Below are 10,938 nucleotides of genomic sequence, written 5' to 3' on the forward strand. Positions count from 1 at the left end.
ATGAACAGAGTAAATTTACTAGTTCATTAGCTAGCGTAACTATTTTTCACATTGCTTTTATTTTTGATCATGAACAGAGTAAATTTACTAGTTCATTAGCTAGCGTAACTATTTTTCACATTGCTTTTATTTTTGATCATGAACAGAGTAAATTTACTAGTTCATTAGCTAGCGTAAGTATTTTTCACATTGCTTTTATTTTTGATCATGAACAAAGTAAATTTACTAGTTCATTAGCTAGCGTAACTATTTTTCACATTGCTTTTATTTTTGATCATTAACAGAGTAAATTTACTAGTTCATTAGCTAGCGTAACTATTTTTCACATTGCTTTTATTGTTGATCATGAACAGAGTAAATTTACTAGTTCATTAGCTAGCGTGTGCCTTAAGTTACATGACTTGTTATTTGTTTAGCTTGGTGATTGTGTTCTAATTTGTTTTAGCTTGATTCGAGAACTTGTAGGTGATTGTTTACTCCTGACAAAGCTGTAATAGCGAAATATTGAGGAATAAAACTATATTCTGGAGATAAAGGTCGGAGTTTATTTGCATTAATAAATGTGCCAATTATATTCTGTATTTTTTCTAATGCTAACATAAAACTCTAGAAATGGTAATGGTATCATGTAGGTGTGATAAATATGTGTGTGGACCAAGTGTTACCCAATAGCTAGTTTGTCAGACTGTGCATCTGTAGTTTGATTGTGAGCATCCCAAAAACACCAGAAAAAAAGTGCACTCTGCACTTTACAGCTGTGGATGCCTTTTAAGGGTGATTGTTAGAATCTACTATCTGATCAGGCAAGAGTAGCCAAAGAGTTGGTGGTAGGTGCTGTTGACTAACTGTCTTTTTCTAGTCTGTTAGATCAAAATTATTGGGGATAGCCCTTGAAGACTGTAGCTTTGTACAAATATCACTAAACAAACACAACTGTGTGAGTGTTCAAAGAAACACTTATTTGGTTTCCATTAGTGATCATGCTTGACTTAGATTAAGTTCTAGGAATGATAAAATTAAAAGCCTTTGTTCCCATATAATTATTTGTAATTTGTGTTTTTTAATTTTTAGTGCCTCACTTTGTTTATTACCATATCTTTGCATATGTTATACTAGTTAAAGGAGTGTTAATCCATGTGATCCTAATTTGGTATCTTATTCTTCCTGTATTCACCGAGTTGCACATTTAAGTGTTTTATTTGTTTACTATGCCGTTTTTGCACATACTGTATTATGCTTTCGATTTTGTTACTGAAGATAATTTTTAAGTTTTTTGACTTATAGATCGCACATTTGAAAATGGCTGTTCGTGAAGAATTTGTTATCACACACAACTTGTATTATAAAGTATATATATATATATATAATTTAAAGTACAGTTTAGTTAGTGAATTGAATACATTCCAGATATTATTGGAGTCTCAGCAGGAAACTGTTTGATAGTATAGCAAACTTAACTGTGTTATAAGTTGTTTGAGAGCAAATATCTAACACCTACAGGTAGGATCATTGTTGCTGCAATGAAATATTTCTCACTGATAACACTCGGTAATCCACCATTAATTAATTTTGTATTACTAGAAACAGGGAAGTTGCAAAAGTTTAAAATGCAGTTGTAGAAGACAAATTACTAGGTTTAAGTGAATTATTGATATTTAGAAACTAAGCAATGCATGTGTAAAACCTTGCATATAACTATATATTATATTGTTCAGAAACTGTGTACATGTACTGCTGTGATAATTAAGAATTTTTTTGTTTCATGCGTAATTGTCTGTATAATAAAAGTTTGAATACAGAAATTATTGGCCAAGTAATTTTCATATTTGCAGCATAAAAATTAGGGTATTATAAAATACAGGACTTGATCCACCAATCAACTGTTTCAGAAATAGTAGCCTGAATATTATAACTAAGTAGTTGTTTTAGGTCATTCCTTCACAATTCACCCAGTGAATGGTTCAACCCTACCACATTCAGTTAAAAAAATTTGGTACATGGTGTTTTTACAGGCACAAAAACAAACAAACAAAGTGTCAAGTGTGGCCTAGTAGTTAGTGTGCTGGAATGCTGATCCAAGGGTCCATGGTTTACTTCACATTGCAACAACAGTATTGAAAAAAAAAACATGTTCTTTGTTGTGGGTGTGTTATAATGTAATATAACATAATGTTTAGGACAACAATGGACCTATTGGTCCATCTAGGTTGTCCCATCCTCTAAACTAAACTAAATTTATTAAAGAAAAATAAGTAATAGAAAAACCCTCAAAGCCAGCTTTTATTCTTATAGCTATCAAGCTTTCTATTAAACTTGCATTAATTTACTGCCTCCAAAATATCTGAAGGCATCTGCTCCGAAGGTCAACCACCTTGTTAAAAAAATAAAACTGTCATAGCTGAAGATGACTCCTACCCTGCCATAATTTATATTTCTGTCCCTTAGTCCTACTATTCTCACAATTAAATATGAAAAAGATGATGCATCAACACTATCAATTCCCTAACAGTCTTAAACACCTCAATCAGATCTACTCTAACTCTTGTTTTTTCATGAGAAACCAATTTCAGATATCCTAAACCCTCCTGGTATGACAACTCTTCCATTCCAGGCACCATTCTAGCAACTCTCCTCTGAACCCTTTCCAACAATTCAATGTCCTTCCTAAGGTAAAGAAAAGACCCGAAGACTGAGCACAATACTCCAAATGTGGTCTAATGAGTGACCTATACAGTGAAATTATAACCTCTTCAGACTTGTATTTCACATTTCTGTAGATACAACCTAAAATTCTATTTGCCCTACTGCTTGGATGGTTTAAGTGACTGATCAACCATTACACCAAGATCCCTTTTTTTTCATGACACTGTTAAGATTATTCCTATCCAAATTGTATTTATAATTCAAATTATGATAACCCACATGCATTATCTTGCATTTATTATAATTAAAACCCATCTGCTCAATTCACTAAATAATCTATAGGGTGTCCCAAAAAAATTTATACATTTCAAAGTGGTCCAAAAGATTAAAAAATCTAATGAATACCAAATAATTAATGCATTTATTTAAAGACTAATGATGAAAGTTTATGTTCCCATAATCCCTTTTCTGAGGTTAGGGGTTAGCATAAATTCTGTCCTTTTCTTTTGTATGGATGACTTAAGCTTTATAATTTCGTTGAATGATAAGAGTACATCTGGAATTGTAAGACCTGATTCAACAGCTTATTCCTTGACCTTTCGTTTTATATCAGATAGCTTATTGGTTGTTTTCTTTGAGTCGACACTGTTATTCTATACAAGATCTGGCTGGTTCGCAGTAGGAATTCTGTGAAAAAACTCTTTTTTTTTTTCCTTCAAATTACTTTTCAAGTCTAGATTTAAGTCTTTCTGCGCGATAAGTTTCAGGGTCTAGGCATCCATAATCAGCAAGGTAAGTTTTATATAAGTTCAGTGGCTATGATATCTCGAAGGCTTCTCCTCAAAAAATATCTTTGATTTCATTAATTAATTTTCCAAAATCTTGGTAAGAATGTTCACTCTTTCGGTTGGTTTATCCTTGCTTGTCAGATTTCAAGATATATTTGCTAAAACAGTTTTTACGATATTTTGTCTCCAATGCAATTAGATCTTGGTTTTGAACTTAAGAAGTAATTCGGGGTCCCGTAAAGCTTCTGCTGCATTCTGGGTTTTACTTTGTAGAATGAAAGTGCTTACATTGTATAAAACTGAATCTCCCTCTTTCTTATAGCAGTTACAAAAAAGACATTTAGTACTACCAAATGGATTAGATCCAGAACGCGTGAGACGGCGATGGTTTCCAATATTAGTTTTCGGTACATCTGTGTCTGTGTTTCCATATGTATTTTTGGTAACACTGTCTGTCATAACGAACTGAATAAGGAAATCCAGTATCATCAAGGACGTCACCTTCTTGGAGTTTTCTGTAGGTTTCGTCGTCTTATTCTCTCAGTCTGTTACATAGAGCAGTCTTTCCCTGTTCATTTGGATTAACAAGTTTCTCATTCGTCTTATACATCTGTTATTGTAGTACGACTTATCAACTGTTCGTGCTCGTTTCATTGACCCTCATTCTGTTTTTCCCAACCACTCGTTATACTCGGTGATTAGCCAAATCTTGAATAGAAAATAAAATATTTTGAATAAAATCTTTTAAAATGTGTTGATAAATTATTTTCGCTAATACAGGAAACGAATTACAATCCAATACCGCCAACTTCCTACCTTTACAGTACATACGCCCTTAATACAGACTATTTATGAACATAATTATAAGAATAACATGTATCTCGGGCATAAACCGATATCATAGACATTTTAAACAAGTGTCAAAATATACTGTGTAGGATTAAAGACGAGTGTGTGTATGTACCACAATATATCTTTGATAATGACACATATACTTCGTGTATTGCAAAAGAAACACATAATTAGACTATCTGCAAACATGGCTATTTTCTCGAAAGTGTCCACCCCCCCCCCCCCTCCAGTGGCACGTAGGTATGTCTGCAAACCTACAACGCTAGAAACAGGTGGATAGAGCACAGATAGCCCATTGTGTAGCTTTGTGCTTAACTAGAAACAAGTCCATTTAATTTTGTTTCTCCTTCTGTTTCTTTAACGTTAGGTTTTTGAAAATGACAAACGCGGTGTAAAATATTGGGGAGTTTTATTTTATGTATTTTTAGTTGATTTATTTATTAGTTAAATAATAGAATAATATATTCTCATTCAATCTCACCGAAGGCTGTAGTTAGAAAATAAAATTATTCAATTTTCTAAATAATAAATTTTACCATTACGTCTTTATAATTCTGATACATATAGATAATCTTCTGTTACAATAACAAAAGTAAATTGATTCATTATGTGTTCAAATTTTTTTACGAAATTAAATTATATGTGTAACATTAAACAGCATAACATGTTTTCGATTACCTAATTATAAAAATGTGCAATTGTGTGCTGATGTGTGTGTGTTATCATCCATCACCCAGATTTGGCTGGATAGATTACCATAGCTTTTTGTATGGTAAATGGTAACTGTCCGACGATGTGCATTGGCCACTCTGCTTTAGGATTTTTGCCCAAAAAGGGGGATTGAAAAAACACCCCGAAATAGGGGTACATTTCCAGCTTTTTAAATATACTTTTTGTTTTAAATTTCAAGACACAAGTACTTCATTAGTTAAACAAATCAATTATTACCTTCCACAAAGCTGGTTATGTAATTAGGTCATTCCTGATTTAATAACAAAAGGAAGAACATTATATAACCTTGCGCTTTGTACAATTTTCGCTTCCTTAAGCGACGGTCCTTAACAATTCCTTGATGCTGGCAGTAATTTAAAGTTAATATTGTCATTTGTGTCATGAAGTAGTACATTGGAAAGTAGTAAACTCGAGTTATGCACCAAAGTAGGAATAGAATAAAATATAATAACAAACGCTCGCTATTGAACATCAATTGCACGCAGAACTTGAACTTTAAAAATTGTCTTATGCAGTTAAGGTGGTTGTTGCCAGGCAACCAGGTATTCTTCTCGTCCCCTTCTTTTTTTTTCTTTCTCTAACAGAGGATTACTTGAAACTACTGGGATACGAATGCAGGATTTTGTACGATGTGTTTCCTCCCAAAAGAAAACGCGTCTTTACACAAGTCTTCGTATTTTTATGTACTAGATCCAGGAAAGAAAGAATCAAATAAAGCAAGAATAAGAAGACATAGAACCCAGAATTATTAAATAAGATATCAGTAGCGCCTATCACTTCAAACCATTGTTGATAGGATTAAAAATAGAGATTCGACTTATGATTTTTAGAATATTAATAATTTTTTATTGTTATTCATTCAACTAATAAATGTTTCTTATGATAACACATGGGATTTGTTTGTTTTTAATTATGCACAAAGCTACACAAGGGTTATCTGTGCTCTGCCCACCACGGGTATCTAAACTCGGTTTCTAGCGTTGTACGTCCGCAAACATACCGCTGTGCCACTGGGGGGCCACTGCATGTGAATGCTCAAAATATTATATTAGAGAAATCAAGTGAACTGTTCATAAACGGATTTTCAGATGTCTGAACATCAAAAATATACCTTAACTTACAAATACAGGCACATAAGTGGTACCCAAACATGCTAGTGTAAAAACAGGCATATCCTAAACATAAAAATCGTCAACAGCTAATCTAACTTCAAGAGAAGAAACATCAAAGAAGCCATTTTAATTACAGCAAACGCCTGTGTCCTTCACCCTTACCACTTGGGATTAATCTAAAATAACAGCCATCCACTGAATATCACTTTTACCGGCGTTATTTAATGTCCTGCTGTGGGTCAGCGGTAAATTTACGAACTTTCAAGAAAGCCCAGCATGGCAAGGTGGTTAGGGCGTCCCACCGAACATGCTCGCTCTTTCAGCCGCGAGGGCGTCATAATGTGACGGTCAATCCGACTATTCGTTGGTAAAACGAGTAACCCAAGAGTTGGCGGTGGGTGGTGCTGACTAGTTTCCTTCTCTCTAGTCTTACACTGCTAAATTAGGGACGGCGAGCGCAGATAGCCCTCGTGTAGCTTTGCGCGAAATTCAAAACAAGCAAACTTCCAAGGAAAAAACGAGAGTTCGATCCTTTGCGATGTATAGGGTGTTGTGTATTTTTCTCCTAAAAAACAAACAAAATGTTTTCGAAATAATATCGAACTTTCCAAAGATCATTCACTCTATATCTAGTGAAAAATAAAAACATCTTAACCTTTAATTTTGGAGAACTGTGAGATTCTAAAAGTTTTATTTTCTGTTACATTTTATATAATATTAACATCTTAGAAAATGAATTTAATATTATGGAATTTTTCAATCAACTAGATAACACAGCTGGTCATATTTTAATTTTTTTTTTGTAGACTGAAACAGTTCAGTTAGGCCTGCACTGCCGATATTGTGTATAATGTAAATTCCAGCTTTAGAGTTGACACCATGCGCCAAATTAACTTTTAAACAACGTGTGAAAGAACGTCTGTTATTATATTTAGTTTTCAATTATTATCATGATTTTCGTATGAATTAATTGAATACATATAACCTTCAAATAAGTAAATATACAGTAATTCTAAAAAGAATGTCGTTTTATTGAATAACAAAATAGAAAATGATGCAAGATTACAGTTACATCAGTACGTACTGAATCTGCCCTTGGCAATTTTTAAGGCAGAAGCATGGTGAAATATATCATATTTACAGGATCTACCATGTGGGTCTGTGGGATTGCATCCCACTCTTGGACAAGAACATAGTGGGGTGTGATTCAGGAATTTAGGTATTTGGTGTAGTTTCGCTTTGGCGTAGACAGGTGAAAAACTTTTGCTCGAGAAATGTAATGTAGCAAGCAGCAATTGACCATCACTTCGCAAATCACCAACTGTGATCGTTGGGTTGCCCAAGTGGCATTCTGAACCGTAACAGAAATGTAGTTCTAATATGTCGTAGGTTGCAGATAACTGAACGAAAGTTTCTGGAACGATAGATTTCAAACCGAAATCCACCGTTGTCCAAGAAAAATGTAAATCTGGACTAATAGGAAAAAACTAAATAAAAAATACAGCGCTCCAAAGGACAATAGGGTGTGATAAATGTCTACAAAGCACACAGCTGTCGACCTACAATATCAAAGGCGCAGAAACTAGGGGTGCTGAGGGTGTAGTAGTACTCCCTGGCTTAGCGTGAGGAGGTTCTGCGCACCTGCTGGTGGTGTGAGAAGAAAACTGTAATTATAAACATTGCTATTTCTGTGAATAGGGTTGCCATCTACCCGGTTTCCGACAGGAGTAATAGATTTTTAGTAAATTACTCCGCACCCTCACTATTGTAGCCGATGTTATGAAGATAACTTATGATGATAGTGGGGCACACTTGTATATATCGTGCAGCAGTAACGTTCGTTTCTCCTGGGTCGCTCTCCATATTTCTCACGGAAAAGTCCATTCTGTTACTTTTGAATGCACAGACCGTGCCGAAACTGTTGTTTTTAGACTTAAGTGGAACCGAACTCTCACTCTATTCACTATGGCAGCGCTTTCTAAACTGTGTGTTGCGTAAGGTTCTCGAGTGTGCCGCGTAATTTTTGCAATTATTAAGTAATTTGTATTTATTATCAATTGAATCAATTTTTAAAATTTCAAATTTGATTAATTTTCTCTTTGATACACAATATAACAGTAGTTTCTGCCTGTCTTAGTCAAAGGCCTGCCATATGGACTTATTTACACGTGTCGCAAAACGTTTGGGACAAGAAAAGTGTGCCGCGAGCTAAATAAGTTTGGGAAGCACTGCGCTATGTACAGAAGTGTTGCAAGTGATCGGGCGATTTTTTTTCGGGATCATTTCGTTTCTGGCATGAGTATTTGTATTTTGTGGTATTTACTGAGCTACACGTGCATTTATACATCAGGGTTATTTCCATATGCCGGTCATTTTGTGTTCTCAGAGTTTTCTATTTATTTACTTTTAGGCTGCATACATGTGATGATGGGATAAAACTGCTCATTCCAGATATTACAGCTAAATCCCGTGTTTCTACCTTGCATCATGTTACTTTGTATTACAATTGTGACGATAAAACGTTTGCTACTGGATACGAATAACCAATAAAAAAAACCTCATGAAATATTTCAAGTACGATAAATACAGCTATATATGTAAATATATATGTATGTTCTAGCTTTCAAATCAATAACCACCCTCACTATAATTGTATATCATTTCTCATTATTGTCTTGATTATCCTTGCAATATTTATATGAAAAGCCAAGGTAGTGTTTTAGATACATAATTAATGGTTCATTATTGGCCTAGAATATTTTTGCACATTTCAAATACTGTGCTTTAAAGACATTAAACCCTTATTTGAAATGTATAAGAGAACTAAGTTAAATAATACTGTTCTTGAAAGATACCAGGTACTGTTTTCATAATCAGCCCTCGGGAAATAATGTTTCATTCAATGTACAGTGAGTGGGCTGTATTTGTGTTTAATAAAAACACCCAGCGAGTTTGCAGAATCCGACTGGTGCGTATCCGCTTCAAGATGAATATCACTTGTTCTTATTTTAGCTATTCGCCTGAATACAAAATTCAACAGTAATTTGATATAGTTTGTTTGTCTAAAAAACTTATAGAATTGTTAATGTGCTTGCTATGCACAAAAGCATTTTGATTAAGTTTTTTCTTTTTAAGGTTCAAAACTAGTTTTAGTTGCATGCGTACGTCACGTAAGATGAGATTTTGCAATGTATTTAGCTGTTCTTAATTTAGAAGTGATGGATTAGAGAAAAAGCAGTTACTGAACACCATCCACCACCAACTCTTGGAGCTACGCTAATCGAATAGTAGTAATAACCCTCACTGCGGAAAGAACAAACATGTACGGTGTTGGAATTCGAACAGGCGACCCACCAGGCCATGTCAGGTCGCAGGTGAAGGACTACTATTCAGACCAATCGTAGAGCTTTTCAAACAAGATCTCTTAAAGATGGATATTTTTAAAATTTATCTGTATCAATATTTCTTTCAACTTGTATTTCTGAAACATTTTTTTTTTTAGTTGTTGAAGCGCAATTACAACTTACAACAATCCATCTGCGATAATTTATTAAGAATAATCATGTGAAAAATGGTTGTACCTACTTAATAATAATATTATCAAACCTTTTTGAATTTAGATTGTTGAAACAATGCAAGCCAACAGTAGTAGATGAACAATGAATGTAGATCATCTGGTAAACAATTAAAATCATACGACTACTAAAATATTTCTTTATGTATACTATATGATCCTCATATTCATTAATATACTCACATTTATACCGGTATGCCTACATATATATGCATATAAATATATAATCTATCATCATCATCAATCAATCTGTACATACCTTGACATCAAACCATATACAAACTATTATGGAAGTATATAATTACCTATAATATAAATCAAACAACATTACCATACTAAAGGACCACCTTTATATTTATTAATTTTATGTTTATATTTCTGTATTAAAATGGATTCCTTTATCTTGCGATCCAGAAAACTATGACCTTTAGTTAAGATTTTAACATCTGATAATACATTATCCGTTTGCGGAATTCCATGTTCTTCTATATAATGCTCTGCGCTAGCATTATTAGTATTAAGCTTTTGAATGTCACGTACGTGCTCTGATATTCTATCATGTAGGGGTCTACCTGATTCACCTATATACGTGTTAGAGCATATGCCACAGGTGACTTGATATACAATGTTCTTAACATGGCACTGACCATATAGCTCACACTTAAGTGATTTACATTTCTTGTTTTCACTCTGCGTTTCTTTCTTATATGCTGATCTTATTATTAGAGATTTAAGGGAGGTGCCTGGTTTTTGTACAACCTTAATAGGTAAACCTGATGTTTTAATTACCCTCTTAAGTTTTGTAGTGATGTTATCACTTGTATAAGGTACTACCCACGTAAAGTGACTTTTAAATGTGTGTTCTGTTTTACTTTGGTTAATATAAATCTATCTGCTTTGTTTTTCTATCAAAATCTTGTATAATGTTTAGGATATAGTCTTGTGGGTAAGCATTATTCCGTAAACGAATCACTTGTTTTTCTCTTATATAAGTGATAAAGGTCGTAGTTTTTGGATCGCAAAATATAGGAATCCATTTTAATACAGAAATATAAACCTAAAATTGATAAATATAAAGATGGTCCTTTAGTATGGTAATGTTGTTTGATTTATATTATAGGTAATTATATACTTCCATAATAGTTTGTATATGGTTTGATGTCAATGTATGTATAGATTGATTGATGATGATGATAGATTATATATTTATATGCATATATATATATATATATATATA

General features: G+C 33.5%; 1 protein-coding gene across 2 annotated transcripts in view; it reads left to right on the top strand.

The window, feature by feature from the left end:
* The window catches only part of LOC106467119 (transcription initiation factor IIB-like), a 68,583-nt gene that overhangs the window by 45,839 nt on the left and 11,806 nt on the right, over positions 1-10,938 (top strand). Inside the window, exon 11 of one of the 2 annotated variants that reach the window (XM_022395247.1) lies at positions 3,754-4,143. The exons of the other annotated variant lie outside the window; for it this stretch is intronic. The gene's annotated coding sequence lies outside the window, so the exon portion shown is untranslated. Of the gene's footprint in view, positions 1-3,753; positions 4,144-10,938 lie in introns of those variants that run through there. 2 annotated transcript variants of the gene reach the window in all.

The sequence above is a fragment of the Limulus polyphemus genome, unplaced genomic scaffold (genome assembly GCF_000517525.1).
Source record: "Limulus polyphemus unplaced genomic scaffold, Limulus_polyphemus-2.1.2 Scaffold2495, whole genome shotgun sequence".
NCBI classification, from domain to species: domain Eukaryota; kingdom Metazoa; phylum Arthropoda; class Merostomata; order Xiphosura; family Limulidae; genus Limulus; species Limulus polyphemus.